The 26405-nt window shown below is 40.1% G+C and overlaps 1 pseudogene; it reads right to left on the reverse strand.

Moving 5' to 3' along the window:
• Positions 1 to 14757: 14757 nt before the first annotated feature.
• LOC112282838 (casein kinase 1-like protein HD16) lies at positions 14758 to 20216 on the reverse strand (annotated as a pseudogene).
• Between the last annotated feature and the right edge of the window lie 6189 nt (positions 20217 to 26405).

Below are 26405 nucleotides of genomic sequence, written 5' to 3' on the forward strand. Positions count from 1 at the left end.
GCATAAGTGTAGAATAGATATTAGTTCATTTTTGTAAGATATTGGTAAAATAGACTAATAGTCCATAGAATAGTCAATTCAAGAGGACAAATGGTTAACTTAATTATTAAAAGTGGTTAATTACATGATTACGGTTAGAATCTGGGAATAAAGAGTAAGTATATAGGAGTTGTAGAAGTTAGTTTGAGTACCAGACTATGATAGTCATGAACTAGAATAAGCTTGGTGCTATCTCTTATTTCTTGTTTTTATTTTTGATTTTAAGTTTAGATTACTATGAAGTGAATCTGTAGAATAAATCAAAGATTGATTTATAAGATATTCAGTATGTAATTGGAGTACAATGTGGTTGAATTATTGTGAAAAGATATTTGGAGTTTATTATCAAATTTTATGAGATATTATTAATGGATGGAAGATTATAATTATTGGTTATTGAGAGCTGTATGTGTTTCGAAAGAAGTTTAAGATTACAGAAATTATGTGAAGACAGATTGTTTGGAGTGGAAGTGTGTTATTTTTGGTGTTGGATGGAATTTATGTATTTGAAGTGGTCTTTTAAGATAGTGTAAGAGTTGCGCTTAGTTCTTATTATTGATTATAAAGTATTATTAGGAAGTGGAAAGCATTGTAGTATTCTTTGGTATTTTTAGTGATTCAGAATACAGTTAATTGTGTGATCCTAATAAGTAGAACTCATGTACTTAGTCTTTTCCTGCATTTGAATCTCCCTATATAGGTTTATTTTAGAAGGAATTTATAGAATAAGTAAAATAATAATTACATTTTGGCACTATTGTCGGGAATTGACAATAGCATTGAATATTAAGAATTAATTGTCAGATGAGTAGATAGGAAATAGAAAGTAGACTTAGTAGAATATAATGACAGCATAATGAGCAAGAACGAAAGTTAAAAAGAAAACATCGATAGAATTGGATTAAGCCATGGTTGCATGCCTATCGGTACATCCGAATATACCCAAAAGCCAATCGACATTTAATATTTTAGAAGTATATACCATTAGAAAAATTACAAAGAGTACTTACGGAGAATTGGATAAATAGACGAGTGTTTCTTGTGAGGCTGTTAACTACAAGTGGGAGAATCATAGAAGAATTGGATACTCCTTTAGATACATTTCTAATAATGAAAGCTGCTGATTCCATCAAAACTAGTTCTGTAGAGTGGCATACATTACTAGTCAATAAGGGCCAATTCAGAATATTTTAAAATCCGTCATTGTTCCCTCAATTCAATCGAATAACTTATTAGGAGATAATAATAGTAAATTAAAGAAACTTAAAAATTTAGAACAATCAATTAGAGAAGGCACCAATTATTTTAACAAAAGATTAAGTGGTACAATATTTTCTTCAATGGCGACAAGTAGTTCAGTAGTTCCAATAGCAGTACAAATGGGTGATGTGAGCGATCGCACAACGAGCGTGGCTCCATTATCTACTTTTAGGGGTTTTTTGGATGGAGATCTCGATCAATATTTGTCTCAGTTTTTGATAGTATGTGTAGCCAATAATAGAAGAACCAAAGATATTTGATTACGATGGTTGCCAACAACTTTAAAAGACATGGTATTTGAATGGTACAACCACCAACCAATGGGTCAATTTCCAAATTGAGAAGTATTGAAGAATATATTTTTAACCCATTTTTGGTGAATTAGTTTTGAAGATGGCCTTCATGAGAGGTTAATCAACAACAAAATGATCCTAGGAGAGGCGATGGAATCGTACTATGGCCAGGTGGTTGATATACTCAATAAGTGGCTGAATCACCAAATATCCGAGGCATTTATTTTATCCATACTAATCAATGGTTTACACCCACCAGAGCTAAATTTTTTTATAAAGGAAGCTCGACTCGATACGGTGTCTACATCCTTTAATAGAGCCAAGGTTTGGGAGGAATGCTATTATGATCAGTTTTTAACTCCGAAAGCTATGATGATTTCAATTCAAGGCAGTTATCAAAATCTGACTTCGAACGGATTAGTGGGCAGTTATCTACGGAGGTTAGATACAGGGACCAATTCCAATGCTAATATTGAGGGACTAGTCAATGTCACCCCATTGCAAGCTATACCATCAAATGTGACAATAGAGTATACTCCTTATTTTCCGTTGTCGTGTTGTAACACGAGTATACAGTGAAAATAAAAAGAAAGGGGAATTTTATTAATATTCAGTTACCTCGAATATTGGGAGCATCGACCAACTCCAGTACAAATACTGAGTGGTCAGGTTCAGTCACTCCGTTACAGTCAGCTGGGGCATACTGAAATGCTCCGTTCGATTCCAATAACGAGAGTCAGCAAGAAGAGAAGGACCAATTCACACGACGGGTTCGAGGAGCCAATTGGATCCAATTTCGATAATCCAATCCGGGTCCTCTTATCCAATATGAGACCTGAATTGGCCGGTCAACCCAATGCAGTCTAATTACGAGAAATCCAGGTCCTCTTATCCAATATGAGACCTGAATTGGCCAGTCAACCCAATGCAGTCTAATTACGAGAAATCCAGGTCTTACTACGGGTCTTAGCCAATCTGACGCGAGGACCAATTTGACCCAATTACGGGAACATCCAGGTTACTACGGGCATCTTTCCGAATATAGGACCTGAATTGGTCGGGCGACTCAATGTGGTCCCGATTACGGGGTTCGATTCTGTTTCAGGCTGTCCTGTTCTCTGTACCGTTTCAGAGAACGTTGTTTTTGGTAAATGGATTTCTTAAAGGTAAAAACGGAGGAGAAAGCTTGACGGTGAGAGCCAATTTTGGATCCAAGCTTGAGGTGGGAGCCAATTCCGGATCTAAGACGGAAGATTGAAGAAATTCAGAGGATAAGGTTAGGGGGGATATAGTTTTGAGGGGGGAGGTTTTTTTTTTTTTTTTTTTTTTTTTTTTTTTTCAGGGGAATCGGTGGGGGGGAGCGAGTTTTCAAGCTTTTGCAAGGTTACCAGTTCGGTTTTTCATTGGAGGTTTTTTGAAGAGCAAGGAAATTAGAGAGAGGAGCTTCATGCTTTGGGTCGGGGAAGGAAAGACATAGAATTTGGATTTTTCTTCTTCGTAGAGTTTTGGGAAGACTGAGGTAATCGCTGCTGAAGTCAGTGTTGTAATGGTGAATCGGGATTTTTTAAATGAAGTGGGTTTGAATACTCTTGACTGTTTTGTAAAATCGAGTTATGTCTGTGATTGAAGGATTAAAGGGGTGTCTATAGGATTGAGTATGCGGAGTGAATGAAATTTATTGGGTTAATCTAACAGGACAGTCAGTGGATACAAGATCGTAAGTATAAAGGGGTATTGAAGATTAACAGTTTGGGTTGTTCGGGGTTCTCTGTAACGTCTAGAGACCTATCGGCTGGAGCAAAAAAAAAAAAAAAGACTTCGACAAGCAGTCGAAGAGCATCCGTATAGATTTACGGTACATTGTTGCAGTCGTTTATATTCCAGCAGTCAAAAACTGATAGACTGCTTGACTATCGGCGAATCTCCATACTACCTTTTACAGCCAGACGCCCGGCGCCATCTCGAGCAGGAAAGCACGTAATATGACACCGTATCAAGATTTTAACTTGGCTTGGAGAAGTTCATCTTACATTATCGGGTATGAAGTCCGTATTTGGAGTGCGAGAGGTTGTAATTGTTGGACATTTATGCGGATCTTACGGAAGAAAACCAGATCCGACTAAAGTTGATGCAATTGGAAGGATGAAAGAGGATTGTGGTTCTTTAACAGAGGTTCGCAGGTTTTTGGGTGCATGTATATTTTATCGAATCTGGATCCCTCATTTTGCTCACATAGCGGATCCATTATATGAACTGTTACGCAAGGGTTACCGATTTGAATGGGAAGAAAGGCATATTCAGGCAATGCAAAGATTGAAGAAATTATTGATGTTACCTCCAATATTGAGGAAGGTTGACTATAAGTGCAATAGACCAGTGATTCTTACTGTAGACGCTAGTCCAATTGCCGTTGGATGGGCTGTGGGTCAAAATGATTCGAATGGGAGTAGATTTGCAGTTCGATTTGGGGCTAAAGTTTTAAGTATTCGTCAGCGTGCATTTTCGCAAGTCAAAAGAGAACTTTGGGGAGTCGTTTCGGCTATGAAAGCTGAAAAGGACTATTTGATTGGGGCAGTAGTAGTAATTGAAACAGATTGCTTGCCATTGCTTGGAATGATTATTAACTGTTCAACGCCAGATATTGCAATGTTGAGATGGATTGCTTATATTAAGTCACTAAATCCAGAATTCAAGCATATCACTGGAAAGGACAATTTAGTAGCAGAAATGCTATCTTGAGCAAGATACGAGAGGGAGGACGAAATGGTTGAAGACATTGATGATGTCGGATTGAAATTCTATTCAATATCAAATCTCAATAGAGAAGACAAGCTATTTCTTGAAGAATCTAATGAAGGAGAATTATTGGATATTGGTCATTATTTGAATACCTTGTCTAAGCAAGGGAATTGGTCTACAAAAAAATTCAAACAAATAAGAAAAAAAGCATATGGATTTTTACTTCGAGATGGATTCTTATGGAAGAGACCGAAGAAAGGAATTGGGATGCCACAACGAGTGATAGGCAAAAGGAAAGAAAAACTAAAATTATTAAAGGAATTTCATGATAGTTTATGGGCAGGGCATAGAAGAATCTGGGCTACTTTTGCTAAACTCAAGGAACGATATTGGTGGAAAAATATGTATCGAGATGTGCTCTCATTTGTAGAGTCATGTGAAATCTGTCAATCGTATTCTAATATCCGACATCGAGATGGTCTTCATCCTACGTATCCTCTGGCTATTCATTTTAAATGGGTTGTTGATTTGGTTATTATGCCGGTTGGATTATGGCAGATGAGATATTTGGTTTTAGCTCGTGAAGATTTATCAAATCAAGTAGAAGGAAGAGCATTGAGGACAAAATCTACAGAGGGGATTTGTAGGTTTTTGCTTGAATATGTCATTTGCCGTTACGGGTGCGTAGGAAAAATCACTACAGATCGTGGAGAATTAAATGCACAAGAAGCTCGTAAGTTCTTTGAAAAATGTGGAGTTAAACTATCACTGACTACTGCTTATAATCCGGAAGGGAATGCAAAAAGTGAACGTGGTCACCCGCCGATTGTGAAAGCATTGGTTAAAGCTTGTAATGGGAAGGTTAAAGAGTGGCCACGGCTTTTGTCATTTGCATTATGGGCTGATCGAACAACACATAGTTCGGTGACAGGATATATGCCAGTAGAACTTATGACAGGTCAAAAACCAATTATGCCGATTGAAGAAAATGTACTTACTTGGAGTATGCTACCATGGAAAGATGGATTGACAAGAGAAGAACTTCTGGCTATTAGGATTCGACAATTGGAGCAAAGAACGGAAGATGTCCAGATAGCATTGGAAAGGTTAAAAAGAGCAAGGTTACAAAACAAGGCGCGATTCGATAAGCAACATCGATTGAGACCAAAAGCAATCGAGGAAGGTGACTGGGTACTTGTTTATGACAATAGTCTGAATAATCAACATAGTACTTTGTGGAAATTTTCAAAACGTTGGTTTGGACCATATGTTGTAACAACTGTTCATGATAATGCGACTTACTCATTACGGGAGTTAGATGGTACAAAATTGAAAATACCAATTGTAGGGAAGCAAGTAAAAATATTTAAACGAAGACACGCAGAGATGAATATGGAAGACCTTAATGAAGGTACAGAGATTCCGCAGCAAGAAGATGAAAGTGATATGGATAATGAAGGTGACGAAGACGAACTGGACAAAGACGTAGGGGATATATTCTGAATCAAACAGCAATTGGGTAAATTGGTGCATACCGGAGGATGCACAGGTTCAGAGGGGGTGGATGTCGTGTTGTAACACGAGTATACAGTGAAAATAAAAAGAAAGGGGAATTTTATTAATATTCAGTTACCACGAACATTGGGAGCATCGACCAACTCCAGTACAAATACTGAGTGGTCAGGTTCAGTCACTCCGTTACAGTCAACCGGGGCATACTGAAATGCTCTGTTCGATTCCAATAACGAGAGTCAGCAGGAAGAGAAGGACCAATTCACATGACGGGTTCGAGGAGCCAATTGGATCCAATTTCGATAATCCAATCCGGGTCCTCTTATCCAATATGAGACCTGAATTGGCCGATCAACCCAATGCAGTCTAATTACGGGAAATCCAGGTCTTACTACGGGTCTTAGCCAATCTGACGCGAGGACCAATTTGACCCAATTACGGGAACATCCAGGTTACTACGGGCATCTTTCCCAATATAGGACCTGAATTGGTCGGGCGACTCAATGTGGTCCCGATTATGGGGTTCGATTCTGTTTCAGGCTGTCATGTTCTCTGTGCCGTTTCAGGGAACGTTGTTTTCGGTAAATGGATTTCTTAAAGGTAAAAACGGAGGAGAAAGCTTGACGGTGAGAGCCAATTTTGGATCCAAGCTTGAGGTGGGAGCCAATTCCGGATCTAAGACGGAAGATTGAAGAAATTCAGAGGATAAGGTTAGGGGGGATATAGTTTTGAGGGGGGAGGTTTTTTTTTTTTTTTTTTTTTTTTTTTTTTTTTTTTCAGGGGAATCGGTGGGGGGGAGCGAGTTTTCAAGCTTTTGCAAGGTTACCAGTTCGGTTTTTCATTGGAGGTTTTTTGAAGAGCAAGGAAATTAGAGAGAGGAGCTTCATGCTTTGGGTCGGGGAAGGAAAGACATAGAATTTGGATTTTTCTTCTTCGTAGAGTTTTGGGAAGACTGAGGTAATCGCTGCTGAAGTCAGTGTTGTAATGGTGAATCGAGATTTTTTAAATGAAGTGGGTTTGAATACTCTTGACTGTTTTGTAAAATCGAGTTACATCTGTGATTGAAGGATTAAAGGGGTGTCTATAGGATTGAGTATGCGGAGTGAATGAAATTTATTGGGTTAATCTAACAGGACAGTCAGTGGATACAAGATCGTAAGTATAAAGGGGTATTGAAGATTAACAGTTTGGGTTGTTCGGGGTTCTCTGTAACGTCTAGAGACCTATCGGCTGGGGCAAAATAAAAAAAAAGACTTCGACAAGCAGTCGAAGAGCATCCGTATTGATTTACGGTACATTATTGCAGTCGTTTATATTCCAGCAGTCAAAAATTGATAGACTGCTTGACTATCGGTGAATCTCCATACTACCTTCTATAGCCAGACGTCCGGTGCCATCTCGAGCAGGAAAGCACGTAATATGACACCGTATCAACAACAAGCATTAATTATGGTAGAGATACCAATAATACTAGCTCCAAAAGATTCTAATGAAACCTTATTATTGAACTTGACGAAGAAAATAGAAAAAATAGTCGTTAATATGGCCAAGGATAAGGAAAAGAGGCAAAAGCCTATTCATATTAGGACCAATATATGGTGTAGTAATTATAAGAGCCACGGTCATTTAATAACACAATGTCCTTCATCCTCACAAATGATTTATCAATGTATATTTTGTGAAGGAAAGCACTTAACATCTAATTCTTGGAATTGACAAAGGTACCAACAATTGAATAATCACATTATGATCCCACCAACTTTGTGGAACGTCAATCAAGTTCAAATGGGAAATATATTTGGATGGAATAGAAATCGATCTAATCGACAAAATCAAGCATTCAATAACTTCCAAAGTTCTAATTTTAATTAGGAGTCTTCATCAAACCCCCAGAACTACAGTAAGGAACAGCAGAGGTATCAGCAATATGATCCATCAACACCATCAAATCAAGTTCCCTCCATTCCAATGGGACAACCAAGATCATTTTTTAACCCTACATAGAACAAGCCTAGTAGGTATATATCGATGGAAACACCCAATATGCTTGATGGGAGTATAAGAAGATTACTTTGTTGTTTTCATTGCAAACATCTTAATCATTATATAAGTGAATGTCTCAATTCCAGAGCTAATAACAATTATGTATCAATTTGTGGGAATTGCAAGCAGTCGGGGCATACATATCATCAATGTAATACTCCGTTCAATTTCAATAATTGGGATCAACACATCCAAAGCAAAAGAAAAATTGAGGAGATAAATTAAGGTCTTAAAGATTCTTTGGTAAATTAGGTGGAATGCGTCCAAGCCATTCATACCAAGAATCAGCAAAAGAGAAAAGGATCAATTCAACATTTGGGTGATCCTAAAGCGAAGGGTCAATTAAACCTAATTACGAGGCCATCCAATCCAGGTCTTGATATGGGCTCGTTACTCAGTATGAGACCTGAATCAATTATGCAACCTAATGAGGTACCAATTATGGGTGCTGTTTCAAGGCGTTCCATTCTCTATGCAGTTCGAAGAAACATCTTATCTATTGAAAGATCCTTTCAAGGACGGTGTCGTATGGCATGATTTGCTACCTGGAAATACACTGGCTCTCTAATTGTAGAGAGTTCAGCTTAAAACTTTATATGAAACTTGTCTTAGCTTCTAAAACTCCTTTGATTTGCATAAAACTCAATACATAACAAAATCCCTTCAAAACATATTTTTCTTGCTAAAGATATTCTCTTCCTAAATTTTAGAAATTCATAAATCTTGATATAACTGTTCAATTTCTTTCAAATTTATATGGTAGGTAGAATTTATCTTTAAATTTTACCACAAAAAAAAGATAAACTTCAAATTCACTTCCAATCTTCAAGCATCTAAGAAATCCAAGCAGATACTCTAAACCCTAATTTACAAGCATTTGAGCACTATTTTCTTAATATCTCAAGTACTCAATACTCAAATATCATCAAACTTATGTACAAACTTTATTAATATGAATTTATACATTTCTTGATATTTTGAGCCAAAATCTTATCAAATTGCTCAAGTTATAAGTCAAGACACAACCACTAGTAAATCAGATCACTTACTACCCTTAGATTGCATGCATTGACTTCAAAATCCAATAGCTCTTTCATTCCAACTTGGAATCTAGTAAGGTATATACAAAAAGTGTAGCTACAAGATTTCTCTTTTTAGTCGCAATCGCCGATCCTCAATTTCTCTCTATATGCGTGCTTTATATCAAAAATAGTGACAGTAGCTTCCAAATCAATACCTTAACTTTGAGCGCCTATATCTCCTTCATATAAACTCCAAATCATACAAAACTTACATCAAAACCATAGCCAAAATCCTAAACTTTCTGATTCTAGCCTTTAAAGCTCAAAAAGTTCCAAAAAACTAATCCTAATCTCTAATATAGCCTCAAGCAGCCTCCTCAAAGTCCATTGGTCATGATTTTTGACCAATAAGAATGGAGATTTTCATCATCCATCTCCATTTATCTATAATGGTGCCCTAATTATTCCCTTTGCTACCAAAGTTTAGGGTTTAGGAGTTAGGGGTTAGGATTTACGGTTTACGGTTTAGGGATTACGGTTTAGGGTTTAGGATTTAGGGTTACATGAGTGTCCTAGAGGTTTTTCATCCTTAATATCTCTCTATATATCACAGCTTTCTCTGTTGTAAAATTTTGCCAAGGCTTAGAATCACCTAAAGATCTCTATAAATGTTTTTGTTTTTCAAAAAAATGTGTTTTGTTTTCTATAATTTAGGGTTTGAAAACCCTAATTAGGATCTTCAGACCCTCATTAGAGTTCTGACTTGCATATTTTTTCTCATGAGAGAACTGTATATGGAGTCTAAATGCATATACAACTCTGTTTAATCAAAGCAATCCTCCATAGATAGGTAGTTCACCAAGTCCAGGTCGAAAGAGTCCTTCAGGCTGCTCGCCCCTATGTCTTTGCCTGCTCTCCACCTGCTGCACCACCGGCTCTCCTTCCATTAGGATCATCCTTAACGGAGTCAATATGAGCTCCATCTTCGATTTTTGCAAGACTCCCACAGGCAACGTTGGTGCCTACCCCCGATGCATCCGTGAGTGCAGCCTTCGAGACTACGCCGCTTATTGCAGCGTCGCCTGTAGTCACATTACAGATTCTACAAAATCAGACATCGACACGCTCGTTAATCACTCCGCAGTCACGTCCATTTTTCAACCAACTCCAATAACAGAGAGCTTAACGGCAATAGGTACTGTGCGAGCCCAACCAGCATCGACTTAGGCAATGAATTCTACAATGCCGCACACCCTGCACTCCAATGAGCCGAGCTCCAGTGCTCTGACGATTGGCTCAGACCGTCACGTCCCGATGGTCCATCGTAAGACAAGTCCTCATACCTTGACGCCCGATCGTAGCTCTCCGGTGCACTGCCTCGCGGCAACCCTTCGTGATGCCTTGTGCTCTGATCTCTCGTCGTCGCTTCCTGTGCCGTCGCAGGCATCCACCAGAGCTGCTCCGACGTATGCACCAAAAATCATACTCGACGATGGTAATTCTATCCATCCTTGCAAGGTTGCGTCCAAGTATCGTGCCAAATACAGCCAATACTCAAATACTTAAATGCACCCAAACTTGCACGCATCGCCTCTCCAAGAACTCTCTTTTTCGAAAGTCCATACACGTTGTCCTCAAGTACTCGTACCGCTGCGGATTGCAACGCCTAGCTTTCTTGCCCGGGTGGGCAAATGGGCCCTCCGTCCAATCATGGCTCCTCCCTCTCATACATCGCCTCACCTAGAATTCCAACATCTGAAATTGATTGCACCCGTACATGTCTATCACTGGCCATGCCTCCTCGTCCTTCTTGTTCGATGATAGAAAATTGTTGAATGACGCATCAAAAAATATCTGTAATCCTAGCGACCAGGTCCCTCAGCCCCCAACAGTGACGCCGATCCCAACTTCAACCCTTGCATGTCCGTTCGACTTGCTCTCTTCCTGCCTTTTCATAAAAGCCCCCTTCACCGCTCCCCGCCTCGATCTGCGACTCCTCGTTTGCCATCGAAAATCCCAAAAACTCACCCTTGGACATTGACGACCTCAGCGGGCTCCAAAAGAAATTGTTGATTGCGTGCAACCCTAAACCCTACCCCCAAAAGCTGTGGCTCCTCTGGTACACCCCACCCAACGCGTCATCTCGAGGCGCCTTTTCATCGTGCATCGCCGCGGATAAGAACGAGGTCCACCGCCGAATTGCATGTTGTGCTTGCACATCCTGCGACATAGGTATGTAGTCACCCATCGATTCATACAACGATGGCGACGACCAACTCCCCCGTCCACCCATGCCAGTCTCTCCGCTCCGCCGCTCATAAACGGTGACTTTTTTCCTACCCCCACAAAACCCTAAACCTGCTGCCTCTCCAAAACTGCCATTGTCTCCCTTGCAAGCCCCTGCTCCTCTTCACTCCACGTCTTTCTCCACCCCCTTCCCTCAGTTGCATTTCATTGGCGACACTTCCGTCTCTCCCAACCTCGAACTGCCCTCTGACCGCTAATTCTCCCCGTGCTTTGCAAGCAAACATGAACGATGTGCTCGTTGAGACATGCGTCGCACTATCTTGCTCTTCTGTGAAGCTTGAGGCAGCCTTCAATCGGAAGACTAGGCGACCAGGTTTAAGACCAGCCCGTAGAAGGGGGAAGGGTAATGAGAGTGGCATCAAGGGGACGGTGGCAGTATAGGATGGATGGCGCCCTTGATGTGCCTTTCTCCTGTACGGGCGCATGTGCCCGGTTTTGGATGTAAACCTGGTCGCGACTAGGACCTCGCAGGTGATATTCAGTTCTATGAACCCGCATCTATGAATTCATAATTTCCACAGCATGGTTACCTGCTCGTGTGTTCGGCTCACAGTTTTGTGCTTCGCCTAATGTTTGAGTTGAGATAATTATCAACTATCTACTTATAATGGTTCGGGTCCTTACGGAAACGGTAGTAGATGAGGGTGTTGATTTGTGTGAAGGAAGACGAAGAGGTCGCTTCTTAATTATGACTCATGGCACCCAAGGTGGAAACTCTCTCTCAATCAACACACATGGATTCTTTGTGCGGAAATTGTACTTTTTTAAATGGAGGTGTAGTGGTCGCATTCTTGAACTGGTATTGTTCTTCTGCAGCTCGAACTAAAGTGCATCTCTAAGCATTTTTAGTCTTGATATTGGAAGTGCAAATGGCATTCAACAAGTGGATTATTGCTACATAAGGGTGATATGGCAAGGGAGTTGTGTTTCACAACTGTATTCACCTCATTTCTCTCTTGTTCACAACTGTCAAAACGACCGGCTATACTCAGTCTACGACTACTCTTGTGGCGAGTTTCGACGATCCAAGATAAACGCTTTGCAACAGCCATCCCTTGTCATGACTTGAACCTCCACCATGACAACGACGAGCGAGATGAACTGCGGAAAAGGATGACTGCTCTCAACTAGATGTCATACGCATGGTCGGCCACTTCTCTCAGACTTCACTTGTGTCTTTTGTTTTTAATACTACAGTTCCGAGCTCCTTCATTAAACCTGATTTTAGCCATATGATCTCATATATTTCTACGTATTCCATCTTCCTTTCCGACTAACTGTAGGGTACTTAGCTTTAGGAATAAAAATCCAGATCATCTCTTGTTTGTAGGGTATACTTTGGACCTATAAATTGCCACTAGAAGCTTTTATTTCAAAGACTAAGACTATTAATTATGTACCCTAAACCAAGATATTGATCTATTGTAAGATCATCAGCTTTGGACATCACCATTTGAAGCAGGTCTAGAAGCTTTGTGTAGTTGATATGATTATGAGTAGATGGCTTGCAGACTTCGTAGTAATATGCGTCTTCGATCTTCATGTTGTTGTTGTTGTTGAAGCTTAATCGCATTGCTGAAGCGTTGGGCACGACCAGCACCTATGCTTCCAACATTGAAATGCATGTTATAAAACGTGCGATAAAGAGCCGTCAAGACCCAGTCTGAGAAAATAAGGAGCAAATACGAAGGACTCACACTCCGATAGACATTTCTCAATCCCCCACCCGTCCCTCCACCCTGTTCTGCAATTCACATCCAATTAGGCATTGCAATACCAATAGCCATACGCTACATTCATTCCTCGTCTCATGCCGTCGTATTCGTTGCCATCAACGCCAGCCACTGTCCCTGTCGTTACGTTAGCCGATTCTTTTATGCTTGCCAACCTACTAAAGTTTCTTCGTGCCACACCCTAGAAAGGAGCAATGGTAGCAAGCAAAGGCGGCCAATTCCAATTATTGGCCATGCAATTCTAATTGGCAGACATGCATTGAGCTATTGGCAGCCGGTCCCAACTGAACCTGCTCTTGGCAGTCAATTCCAACTAGACCTGCTCTTGGCAGCCGATTCCAATTGAACCTGCTCATGGCAGCCAATTCCAACTGAAGCTGCTCTTAGCAACCGATTCCAATTGAACTTGCTCTTGGCAGCGAATTCCAACTGGACCTGCTCTTGGCAGCCGATTCCAATTAAACCTGCTCTTGGCAGCCAATTCCAACTAGACGTGCTCTTGGTAGCCGATTCCAATTGAACTTACTCTTAGCAGCCAATTCCAACTAGACCTGCTCTTGGCAGCCGATTCCAATTGAACTTACTCTTGGCAGCCATTTCAATTGAACCTTCTTTTGGGAGCCGATTCCAATTGAACCTGCTCTTGGCAGCCAATTCCAACCGGATCTGCTCTTGGCAGCCAATTCGAATTGAACCTTCTTTTGGCAGTCGATTCCAATTGAACCTGCTCTTGGCAGCCAATTCCAACAAAACCTACTCTTGGCAGCCGATTCCAATTGAACATGCTCTTGGCAGCCAATTCCAACTGGACCTGCTCTTGACAGCCAATTCCAACTGGTCGTGCTCTTAGCAGACAATTCCAATCAAACTTGCTCTTGGTAGTCAATTCCAACTGGACCTGCTCTTGGCAGCCGATTCCAATTGAACCTGCTCTTGGCACCCAATTCCTACTAGACCTGCTCTTCGCACCTCATTCCAATTGAACTTGCTCTTGGCATCCAATTCCTACTAGACCTGCTCTTCGCAGCGGATTCCAATTGAACCTGCTCATGGCAGCCAATTCCAACTGGACCTGCTCATGGCAGTCGATTCCAATTGAACCTGCTCTTGGTAGCCAATTCCTACAAGACCTGCTCTTGGAAGCCAATTCCAATTGAACCTGCTCTTGGCACCCAATTCCAACTGGACCTGCTCTTGGCAGCCGATTCCAATTGAACCTGCTTTGAGTATTATCACCGTTGGCACCAAGTTCAAATGTTCCAAATGTCGTCGATGTACCGACACCATCGACATCTCCTTGTGTCTCCTAGTCCCTGAGCTTGCGTCGCTTGCTGTAGCGTAGCTTCTAACGTCCCATGTTACCCTCATGACATCGACTTGCTTACAAATCACATCGCATTTGTGCCCATTTTTGAACCGACTCAGGCGATGGCGGAGGCGACTTCGAGGGAGACAACGGAGGGCTCAACAACACAACGTATTGCTTGTACTTGACTACCGTTGATCTGGGGGATGAATTTTGCGATGTCATATACCCTGTATCCGAGTCGGTCGAGCTCAAGTACCTCGACAAGGGGCTCAGATCGTGACCTGTCGATGCTATGTCGTAAGACAAGCTCTCATATCTAAACGTCCCATCATAGCACGCCATTGCTCTAGTTCGCGGCGACCCATCATAACCTCCTCCGCTCCAACCTCCCGTCGTCACTGCTTGTGCCGTTGCACGCAGCAACCGGAACTACTTCAGCATGTGTGTAAAAAATACACACCCAAATGACGATAATTTTGCCCATCTTTACACGGTTGCATCTAGTATCGAGCCGAATGTAGCCAACACTCGAACACTCTGTGCGTGAACTTGCATGCATCGCCTCTCCGAGAGCTTTCATTCCAAAAGTCCAAGTATCCTGTCTCCGAGTAGTGATACTGCCGCGGATTGCAATGCTTAGCTTTGTCGCCTGGGTGGATAAACGGGCACTTCGTTCAATCATAGATCCTCCCCCTCGTCCATCGCTTTACCTTGAATTCAAACATCCACAATTGGTCGACCCATATATATCCACCACCAGCTATGCCTCCTCGTCCTTGTTGTTCGACGGCAGAAACTTATTGAATAGTGCACGAAAAAGTGTCGGTGACCCCAGTGACAATTCCCCGGCTCCCGACGATGACGCCGACCTCAAGCTCAACCCTTGTAGGGCCGCTTCATCCACTCTACTTCTCGCTTCTCGCTCCCCACCTCAATCAACAATTCCTTATCCAGCATCGAAAACCCGGAGAACTCACCTCCCGACACCGGCAAGCTCGACGGGCTCAAAAAGAAATTATTAAATGCGTGCAACTGCACGCTCTTCCTACCCCTCAAGTTGTGGCTCCTCTGATACATCCCACCCAACGCGCTATCTACAAGCACCTCATCAATAGGACCCCGACCCTCAGATTTCCTGACTCATATTTCGAAGGTTACAAATTGTGTCATCCTTTCTTCTGTTCAGTGTGAGAAGCATGCAGCATCTTCCTTCGTTGCATGTCATGCATGCAGGTGGATGCTTTTCGTTTTAAGATTATTTTCCATTCCCATGATATTAGACTAGAAACTTTTTCACCGGGATATGGTTTTCTACAGAGTCGAGTTATGGAAATCAATTGGAGTTCTAGTGGGAGGACTTGATTCTCATGTTGGCCAAACTACATTAGAATAGATTACATCGGGTGTAATCATAGAATCGTATGGTATGACATCTGTTCAACCTTGGTCATCTCATTGAGCCAAGTATATAATCCGTCGACCTTCACCAATTGAGAACCATACATACACACACACACACACACACATGGAAGCATGTAGAATTTTAGACACAGGTTGACATGTTATGAAGGTGGTGGAGTAGACAAGAATTGATCAAATAAGCAACATGCAAAGCGATGTAACGTCCCTCTGTCTCAAGCTCCTATTCCAACCTAAAACGCAACAAAGGAACACAATCACTCACCGAGAAAACACATACATACACACACACACAAAAATAAATAAATGAATAAATAAATAAATAAAAAGAAACAAAAAAAATAAAAAACAAAAAACAGAAACAATGCAAATTGCCCCAAGAATGCCTCAACTTCACTTTGAAAGAAAAAACACATCAACACAGGGTAGCCGAATTTTGATCGAGCACAGAATCACCTCCAATGTTTGGAATTCGAGCTTAGAGTCTGGCTCACCTCGCCTTACATCACAACTTCATCTTTGACTGGACTAGGTAAACCTGGTTTAGGGTTTTAGGGTTTTAGGGATTAGAGGTTTTGCAACACTCGCAAATTGTGAAGCTCAGTTCACAATTGCTTTCATGCCTCCACTCATTCTCAACGCCATAATTCAAGTTTACTGGTTGCTGCATACCTCAGAATGCAATAGCTTTCATCATTTCATGTGAGCCAAGGGAAGCAGCACCCCTTCACAAATAACCGACACATTCTATACAACACAAAACAAAAAATACAAACAAAGCCAAATACACAAAATGGACCAACAGTCCGAACAAAGCAACAAAATATATAAAATAAATGTGTCATACAAAACTTGAAAACCTAGAAATGAACAAAAAGTCCACATTCTCCATCAACACAAAAATCCCAACAACAACAACAACAATAACAAAACAACACAAAAAAAAAAAAAAAAAAAAAAAAAAAACTGTAATACCTTCCAAGAGACCGCAAGCAAAATCTTGCACAAAATATATTTCTAAATAAACCCACATGCATTTGAGGATGGCGAATACATGCGACAGCTCATGAACTTGAGCAGTAAATCCTGTCCTTGTATCCATAACAAGAGCCCATAGATTTGTACAAGAAGCCACACTGCTTATATACAGACCGTCTTCATTACCCTTTTCCACGTGCTTCGTAAGCCGGGAATCAGCTGCATCATAGTGATACCTGCACGTCGAAACAAATGTAGGAATGAAAGTTCAATAAATGGATCTGTTCGAATCCAAGCTACTTGCTGAAAGTAAATGCATGTCGTAGAAATCGGAATAGCTGATCAACATCCAGGAGGACAAAGTCAAAATCGACGATACACACATGACTGGGCTCATGCCTAACTGAGCAACATCACACCACATCAATGACAAAAGCTCGCACCGCCTTACCTCTGCTTCATTTGGCCACCGAGCGTTGTAAACGTTGTAATCCATTGAGTTGCGGGCATTCCTAACCGGATCTTTTTCTTAGGTTGGTCATCCTCATCTTCTTCAACATCTGATTCGCCCTCTCTTTTGACCAACCTGTATGGAACACTAGAAACAAAAGGCTTTATTAATATGATGATCAAATGAAGAGTAGGTTCAAAAAAAGAATCCTCAGTGTAGGGACAGGAAAAACGAAGCAAAAAAAGGTCATAGAATGCACCTTTTCAACACCGTCTGTGTTTATGGTCTCACAGTAGGATTAGGACCCAAGATGGAATCGAAGAGTACAACGAGCTTGCCGTGGTTTGGCTCTTCATCGAACTTCATATTTGCGACCATCTCCAAAATGTCTGTTTAAAAACGGAACCAGGCAAAAACACCACAACATTTCGGGAGAAGTTACCATTTTCTTCTTCCACACCAGAAAACCTTTGTTGTCGCCCTACAAAACCAAATATATAGAGCACGTCCAAATAAAAAATAGTGAGAAGGAAGGAAGGAAGGAAGGAAAAATAAATAAATAAATAAATATATATATATATATATATCGCATTGATCACTTCTTCACTAGCTACTAGCTACAAAGTTGATCAGTACTTAATAAACTCGCCAAGGAAGACTATCCCGCACAAGGAATATCAAAGTATAAGCTAGTGATCCCAAGTCGTCCTTCCTACTCCCACTGCTTCCAATATGTGCATGCACATTCGCATAGCGAACAGTTCCATTGCATGTATGAAAATTACACAGAATCAAAATATAGCTCAAAAGCAAAACAGTCGCTCCCAACTGCCAAAACAAGAATGGAAACTACAGATTAGGACAATGGGGGGGGAGGAGAGCCTCATCGGAACACATCAGGCCTTTGGTCATATTCTACATGGTGACCGGTTGTACCATCCCTCCATCGAGTAGCTGCATATATGGGAGAAAGACGTTAATCTTGGTGTGAAATTGACTTGTGCATGGACGTAGCGGTGATAAACTCATCCAATTCTCAATCCATATACTCTTCATGTAACAGTTAACAGATGTAAAAAAAAAAAATAGATGTAATGCCAAATTGGAGCAAAAGAGGTTGCTAATGTGTGAACAGAGAACGAATTATAGCACAATGATAGTGAAAACTCACCAAGCCCGAGATGTATAAGAAAAAGATTCTTCTCTTCAGGTGTATTGGGTTGTTCCAGGAGAAAGTTCTTGGGCTTCACGTCTCCATGTACATACCTGTTCAATCAGAACGAGCTGCACTAAATACTTGCGCTTAATCCAAAGAGTTCCAAACATCCCAGAGACTTGGCCCGAGCATATCCATGACCTACACCATGGGAACAAAGTCAAAATTGGGTTAAAATAAATAAATAAATACATAAATAAATAAATAAACAAATCATGAGACAAGTTTGAAAAGAAGACGACTACATGAAAACTAAAGGTCTGCTTGGACTACAACAATTCAATAGGTGACTCACCATGACGTAGTAGTCACCTTGTCGACCTGTGTAATATACGCGACCAACACTATGGCTACCACCAAGAGTGTTGGAGAAAGAACCCGCACCAACCATGGAAGTTTAGGAGACAAGTCCTAATCACATTTGAATGATGAAAATAAGAAATACAGAAAGGTAATTTCGATACTAGTAATCACATTTCAAGAGTGAAATCACAATGGTACGAGCTCGAGACGCACTTGTAAACCTGCCACTTGCAAGGAGGACCATGATTACAGTCCTTACTACTCCGATGCTCGAACTTGCTCGAACTTCAACCCGCAATTAGTACAAACAAATTCAATGTGAGTACAAAAACTTATTACATTAATACCTATAAGACCTCGATGTAATGTGCAGAGCATCTCCCAAATATGCCGCTACGACCAAGGTTTAGAGCAAAATAAATTATAAGAAATTGAATACCTCAATGGCCTGTCGACCAGCACGCTCCGTCCCACCACTCTGTCCATATTATTATGTTGGCCGATTCCTTTATGCAATGTACCGTGGAGTGATTGCAGCAGTGAATGAAAAAAAAGAGCCATGAGGAGGCTTAAAACAAATCCCATGTTCATTGAGCCAAAAAGTTGTCAAATCTTCTAATTCCATCCCAAAACAAATTCAATCCTAAACTAGGTTTCAACAATCCATAAAACAATTAAATTGGGAACCATGCACCACACAAACATGGAGGCATATAGAGTTTTGGACAACATTTTATATGTTATGTAGGTGGTGGAGTAGACAAGAGTTGACCTAATAAGGAACATGCGAAGCGATGTAACATCCCTGTTTTTCAAGCTCCTACTTCAACCTCAAACACAACGAAGGAGCACAGTTACTCACTTTAGAAAACAAACAAAACAAAACAAAACAAAACAAAATAAATAAAATAAAATAAAATAAAATATTAAAAATAAAAAATCGATTCAAATTGTCCTAAGAATGCCTCAACTTCACTTCAAAAGAAAAACAGATCAACACAAGGCAGCCGAATTTTAATCCAGCACAGGTTCACCTCCAATGCAATCAGGTTTACGAGCTTGGAGTCTGACTCACCTCACCTCACCTCGCCTCACATCACAACTTCACCTTGCCCTCAATACGTTATTTGGTTATGGTTGTGAGTCTAAACATAATACTTTTGCATTCGGGGATCTTCACTACACATGCAACTAAGTGCATTTCACTCCAATACTTTTTCACGTCAGTGTTATAATTATTTAAAATAGAATTTGTCTAGCATCAAAAAACAAAAAAAACAAAGAGTAAATACAGACTTGGTCTATAGAGACAAAGAATTCAAGAAGTTCGAAGGAATTCAAGAAATTTTAATTCAAAATTTAGAAACTTGTACCGAACTGGGATTCACGTCAGGATTAAAAGTCACTAGACTGGGGAGACTCACGCCCGGATCGAGGCTCGCAAGACCAAAACTTGTACCGAGACTGGGACTCGTAGGACTAGGACTCTTACTGGGATTGGGACTCGTAGGACTGAGACTCGCGCTGGAAGTGGAATTCATGCCAAGCCTGGGACTCGTGGAATTGGGACTTGTGTCTAAACTGGGATCCATTCCGAGGTCCGGTAATTGGTGTCGTATCCAATCCACACTCCCATTATGAGGGTGCGAGTCTCAATTCTACTGCAAGTCCCTGTCCCAATTCCTTGCCCCGGTGTCTCACTTCCTCCCTCTCCCACTATGCATCATTCGAATTTTCTTCTCTTTCCTTTCGGTGTACACGGTGAGATTGGGCACCGGGCACTGAATGTTTGTTGCTTGTTTGTCGTTGTGTGGAGGAGAGTGAGAGGGTCGGATTGAGCACATGCACTGAGTGTTTGTTGCTTGTTTGTCCTCGCTTGGACGTGGAGGAACAAGGAGAGGAGGCGGGGGAGGGGGAGGAGAGAAGACGGTTTAGGGTTTAGGAAAGAATAAATCTGATTCTGTAAGGGCATTATTGCCAACATGGAACTCCTATGTACCCTTTGTTCAATGCATCCTCCATGGAAATAGAAATTGTCAATGAAGTTATTTGTTGCAGTGCAAAGATGGAGTTTTTTTTTTGGCCACATTTGATAGTGGTAACTAAGGAGTAACTAGGTTTAGCCGCGGCTATGGTTCCATCAGTGCTTATCAATGTAGGATAGGAAAATCTGTAAACTTGGTTGAACAAGTCCCAAGCTCCGTGAAAATGATGCTACCAAGCAGATTCCTACTAAACCTGGGACAACACAAAAAAGATAAGTCTTGAGCTCCGTGAAAATGATGCTATCAAGCAGATTCCCACTACACCTGGGACAACACAAAAAAGAAAACACTCGAACTGTATTGGAAAGCCAAAGGCAAGAACTGCTCCAAAATCGCAAGCATGGCTTCTGGGACGGGAAGAGGCAAAGCGTCTGTTGGAAGTGGAACGAGAGAAGGCAGCCATACTGGAATAAGAAAAAGGGGGGATATTGGTTGACCTGTATATTAGATTGAAACGGAAGAGTTACGGAATAGAAATAAGAACCTGAAAAGCTGCTGTAGTCACAAAATTGGAGAGTGATCCAGCCAGTATTGGTCGGTCACGGATGTCTGCCCCACCAGTTTCAACAATCGGTGAATTGGAAGAGAAGGTGAGGCAACAGCAGCACCAATTGGGAGCAACCAGGTTGTCAGGATTTTGCAATTGGAGGCCCAAGTTCATGAATTGGGTTTAGGGTACGATGAAGACTTATCAGTCTAATCGCGGGGAGAGCCGATGGAAGTATCGGAGGAGGATGAGGACTCATCATTAGAGCCAGAACTTGTGGGGAACCACTTCCAGTGAATGTTGGAGTTGACCAATCCGGCGAACCCAGAGTGGTAGAAAATTTGTAGGAAAAATCACTAGAAAAGGTTTTACCAATTCATTGTTAGCAAGGACACTGCACAGTTGGGAGCGGGGCCAAGTAGAATGGATAGGATTTTATTTTTATTTTTATTTTTTTGTGTCTTACAATACATTGTATGTAGGGTTAAGCAAAGCCAGTAAATTGATGAGTGGATAGTTTAGAGGGTATGATGGATGATTAGGAAGGAAAAAATAGTCAACATCGGATGTGTAATGTTTGGTATCCGGGAATCACAATACTTTCGCATTCGGGGATCTTCACTACACATGCAACTAAATACATTTCACTCCAATACTTTTTCACGTCAATATTATAATTATTTAAAATAAAATTTTTCTAACATCAAAAAAAAAAAAAAAAAAAAAAAACAAAAACAAAAAAAAAAAAGAGTAAATAAAAACTTGGTCTATGGAGTCAAAGAATTCAAGAAGTTCGAAGGAATTTAAGAAATTTCAATTTAGAATTTAGAAACTTAAGCCGAACTGGGATTCACGCTGGGACTAAGAGTTACAGAATTGGGAAGACTCGCATCGGGACTGAGACTCGCAGGACCGAGATTGGGACTCGCAAGTCCAAGACTCTTATCGAGACTGAAACTCGTAGGAGTGAGACTCGCGCTGGAAGTGGAATTCATGCCAAGAATGGCTCGTAGAACTGGGACTTGTATCAAAACTGGGATCCACTCTGAGGTCCGCTAACTGGTGTCGCATCCAATCCACACTCCCATTGTAAAGGCGCGAGTCTCAATCTTGGTGCGAGTCTCGGTTCCACTTCGAGTCCCTGTCCCAGTTTCTTGCCTTGACGGCTTATCTATATAAAGTTTGAGAATAGGTCGAGGACATTGCACCCCCGATGCCTCTAATCATTCGCTTTACTTGATAAAATTCTCACACGAGCTCCAGCTATCCCGAGAGAAACTTCGGAGGGAACCAGCTACTAGATGGTTCGATTAATTGGTCGCCCCTACACCAAAGTCTGACAAATGATTTACACGTCAATATTGCTACGAGCCTCCACCAAAGTTTCCTCTGGCTTTGCTTTGCTCAGACATAGTTCACCATCAATATAAATTATACGTTAGGGAAGGAAATTAATGTGTATGACTACATTCAATGAAATAAATGTACTTTGAATATGTCAAATAATGTACCATTATTCCTTCAAACCAAGTATTATAATGTAAAAAATAATAACAATAATACATGAGGCTATATTATAATGTAAAAAATATAAGCAGTAGAATAAAACCACATTCAAACTTGTGAATACTTACAGTTACTTAAGCACAATATTAAAAGTAATTCCAAAAATAATATCATCAAAATCTACCACAAATGTTGATATATCCATCAATATATCCATCTCCAATGCTACAAGATTACTCCCAATCAGTGGTAGGAGATACTTGTTTGTCTTCTTTTTTGCCCTTATCAAACAAACATTTGCTTGTTATCCACAATGCAAAGCTAGTTGTACTTATTACTTAGTTGAACAAGCATTAAAAGTTATAAAAACAATAAAAATAAATAAATATCAAACACCAAAACCAAAAGCTATAAACAAGTAACAAAGTAATATAACATTGTAAATTTACCATGAATTTTTTGATCGAGAACGGATTTTCCAACAAGTATCATTTGTAAAAACGTTTCTTTTCAAGGAATCCTTCTTGGGTTTCAACAACACGAACATTCCCATTCTTATCTTTGTAATCTATTATACCAGGCCCGTCGGGGTGAATTAATCGCCCGAGTTGTCTGTAAAGTGAGCATTTTTGAAAAAATGCAAGACCCAGTAAGCCCTTTCCTTGAAGGCGCCATGTACAATGTAAAAGTTTACTTGGCCTGAAAACACAAATATCCCCATGTTTAGGTACAAACATAATTGATGCTTCTGGGAAAGCAAATATGACTGGTTCATTTTGTTCTGATGGATCTAATTCAATAAATAATCCATTGTTAGTATAAAAGTTTAAAGTTAAAAAACATGTTATCTAAAACATCAACACTCCAATTATTTTGTTTAAAAAAAACCAAAAAACATTACATTACATTTACATACAAATACTGGAAATTCCAATAAAAAACTAAGTTGTATTATATTACCTTTACGTAGCCATATTATGAATCCAAAATCATAATCATCTTCATGATGATGAGGCCTACAATTGAAGTCCCTCGTGATAGCAAATGATGTAAATGGTCCATTACCAATACAAGCACCACTATTTGAAAAGCCTTCAGCAATCACAATATTATCCAAGTGTTGAAATAAACTTTCATACGACCTCCTTAAAATATGACAAGTATATTTTGCAAGTTCTTCAGATAAATGATAATATTCTGGCCTGTTTTGAATATACCTATATAACACCCAATCATAAAATCAAATAAAATAACATTAAAACATAATATTACTATATTTAAGAATTTAAAATTTTTATTTATATATATATATATATATATATGAATATACGTATACAAAACTCACCAACTAGTGTCTCCATAAGCAGAACGCATCCCAAACATAGAAATACTTGAACTTTCTTTTGCTGGTCATCGGCATAAGTTTCTTCTACCCTTCTTAAGATATGATACTATTTTTGTAATTACTTGAAGTTCTTGAGGAGTGAAAATTCCATTCTTCAAGTTAATTAATTTATCTTTAAAAAAACCACTTCTAGTTAATATTGTTGGACTTTCAACACATGGGAGTTGAAGCAATTGTTCTGTTAAACCTTTATTTGTAGTTTCAAAATCAACCAATCGCATACTCCATTGGATAAATATTTCACCTTTGTTTAATAAAAATTCTATTGTTTTCAATTTCTTGTCATCGCCATGATTATAAGCAAATTTTTTAATATGGTATAACAACTCACCTACAACATTAGGCAGCTACATCTTACATTTTTGGCAATAATATGTAGTACCACCTGGAAAGTAATCCAATCCTTCTTTTTCAAATAAACTTTTGAATAAAGCCAATTTTTCTTTCCTCTCATGTTTTGAACCAGGTTGAAAATGTTGATCCAAACAAGGTTTCTTGTTCGGGACCTCACATTCACAAAATTCACACCATACCATGCTCGTATTGTTTCCATCACCATCATTAGGATTTTTTTGTTTTTTTTCCATTTTCTTGCCAAAATTGTTCCCATTTTTTCATCTTTTTTTCATCGTCCAAAATGAAATGAACCTGTAGAAAATAAAATAAATGCATGTAAAATTAAATAAATTCGAATAAAATAAAATAGATCTATGAAAAATGAATAAGTGAGTACATAGTTATAACGGAGCTCATCGAATCAATATTTTATACAGTGCAACCAATTATGTATTAAAACATTTTATATTCTACAAATTTTCACAAATCATGAATTCTGGACCACGGATATTTTTTTTATTTTTTTATTTTTATACATCCCTGAATGCTCTTCACAATGTTACACCCACCCCGTTAATTTAAAATTGTGAAGATTTTCAAGTTTTCATGAATTTCCCTAATAAGTACACAACAGTACTGGCAAACTCTCAACCTCGGATCATAGATGCTTTCTTGCTTTTCTTTGCCCGTAACTATTCATTTCTACATCAGTCGCGCCTCATAAACCTCAGATTACGAGGACTTTCACGCTTCCATGAAAAGTAGTAGATGAACTCGCTTTCCCCTATAAATCGCGTATCATGTAAATCATAATAGAACAAAGTTACACAACCCCAGTCCCTTCCTCCAACAACAATCCGCACAATATTTCCTTACTTCTTCTCATTCCCAAACACTCAACACAACATTACATGCACTCAGCCAACTTCAAATTACGAAGATTCTCAGGTTCATATGAATTTTCTCAACAAGTACACAACAATACTAGCAAACTATGAACCTCGGATCATAGATGCTTTCTCACTTTTTTTTGCCCCTAACCATTCAATTCCACATTACTCGCGCCTCATAAATCTCAGATTATAAGGGCTTTCACGCTTTCATGAAAAGTAATAGATGAACTCGCTTTCTCCTATAAATTGCGTATTATGTAAATCATAATAGAACAAAGTTACACAATCTCAGTCCCCTCCTTCAACAATAATCTACACACTATTTCCTTACTTCTACTCATCTCCAAACAGTCAACACAACATTACACGTACTCGGCCAACAGCTAGAACAAAGATTTGATCCAAATAGAGAAGGTGCAGTAATGAACACGGAGGTGGCACGACCAGAGGCCGAGCAATATAGAGAAGATGAGACTAGAGTAAATTGAGTCAATTAGGAGAAGGAGAATGATCAGGGGAGAGAAGAATCCGATCTGGCAAAATCAGCATCCACAATGGAAAAATAGGCGAGAGAAAGAGAGGTGGAAGGGGTCGGAAGCAGGGAGCGGCGAGGGACGACTAGGGGGCGATCAACAGGAAGAACGAGACAAGGAGAACATGACCACCGTAGAGATAAATCCTCAACTCAGAGGGACAAGAAGAAGGAGGAAGGAATAATCCAACAGAGGTAGGAGGTTTAAAGAAAAAAAGGGTAAGTAGGGCAAGCAGTGCCAAACAGAAGACAATGTGTGTACGTGAGGATACAGTTGGAAGAAGAGAGATCTCACAAAGAATAGCCCTGCATGCAATAGTTAGTGGGGCGATCATCAAAAGTTCTCTCTCACACACACACACACACACGCAGCGATGGTGATGACGACAATGATTGGGAAGGACGAGTATCTCCCCCTCCCACACTTCATACCCTGCCATCCCTATCTCCCCTCCCCCATCATACCCACCTTTCAAAATACCCTGATTGACCCCCTACCCTGATCATCGGGGTTTGTCTCTCCATGCCACACACTCATGCCTCTTACCTCCACCACCACCACAACTCAAATGCCAAT

This window comes from Physcomitrium patens, chromosome 5 (assembly GCF_059467195.1).
Source record: "Physcomitrium patens ecotype Gransden chromosome 5, ASM5946719v1, whole genome shotgun sequence".
Lineage (NCBI taxonomy): Eukaryota > Viridiplantae > Streptophyta > Bryopsida > Funariales > Funariaceae > Physcomitrium > Physcomitrium patens.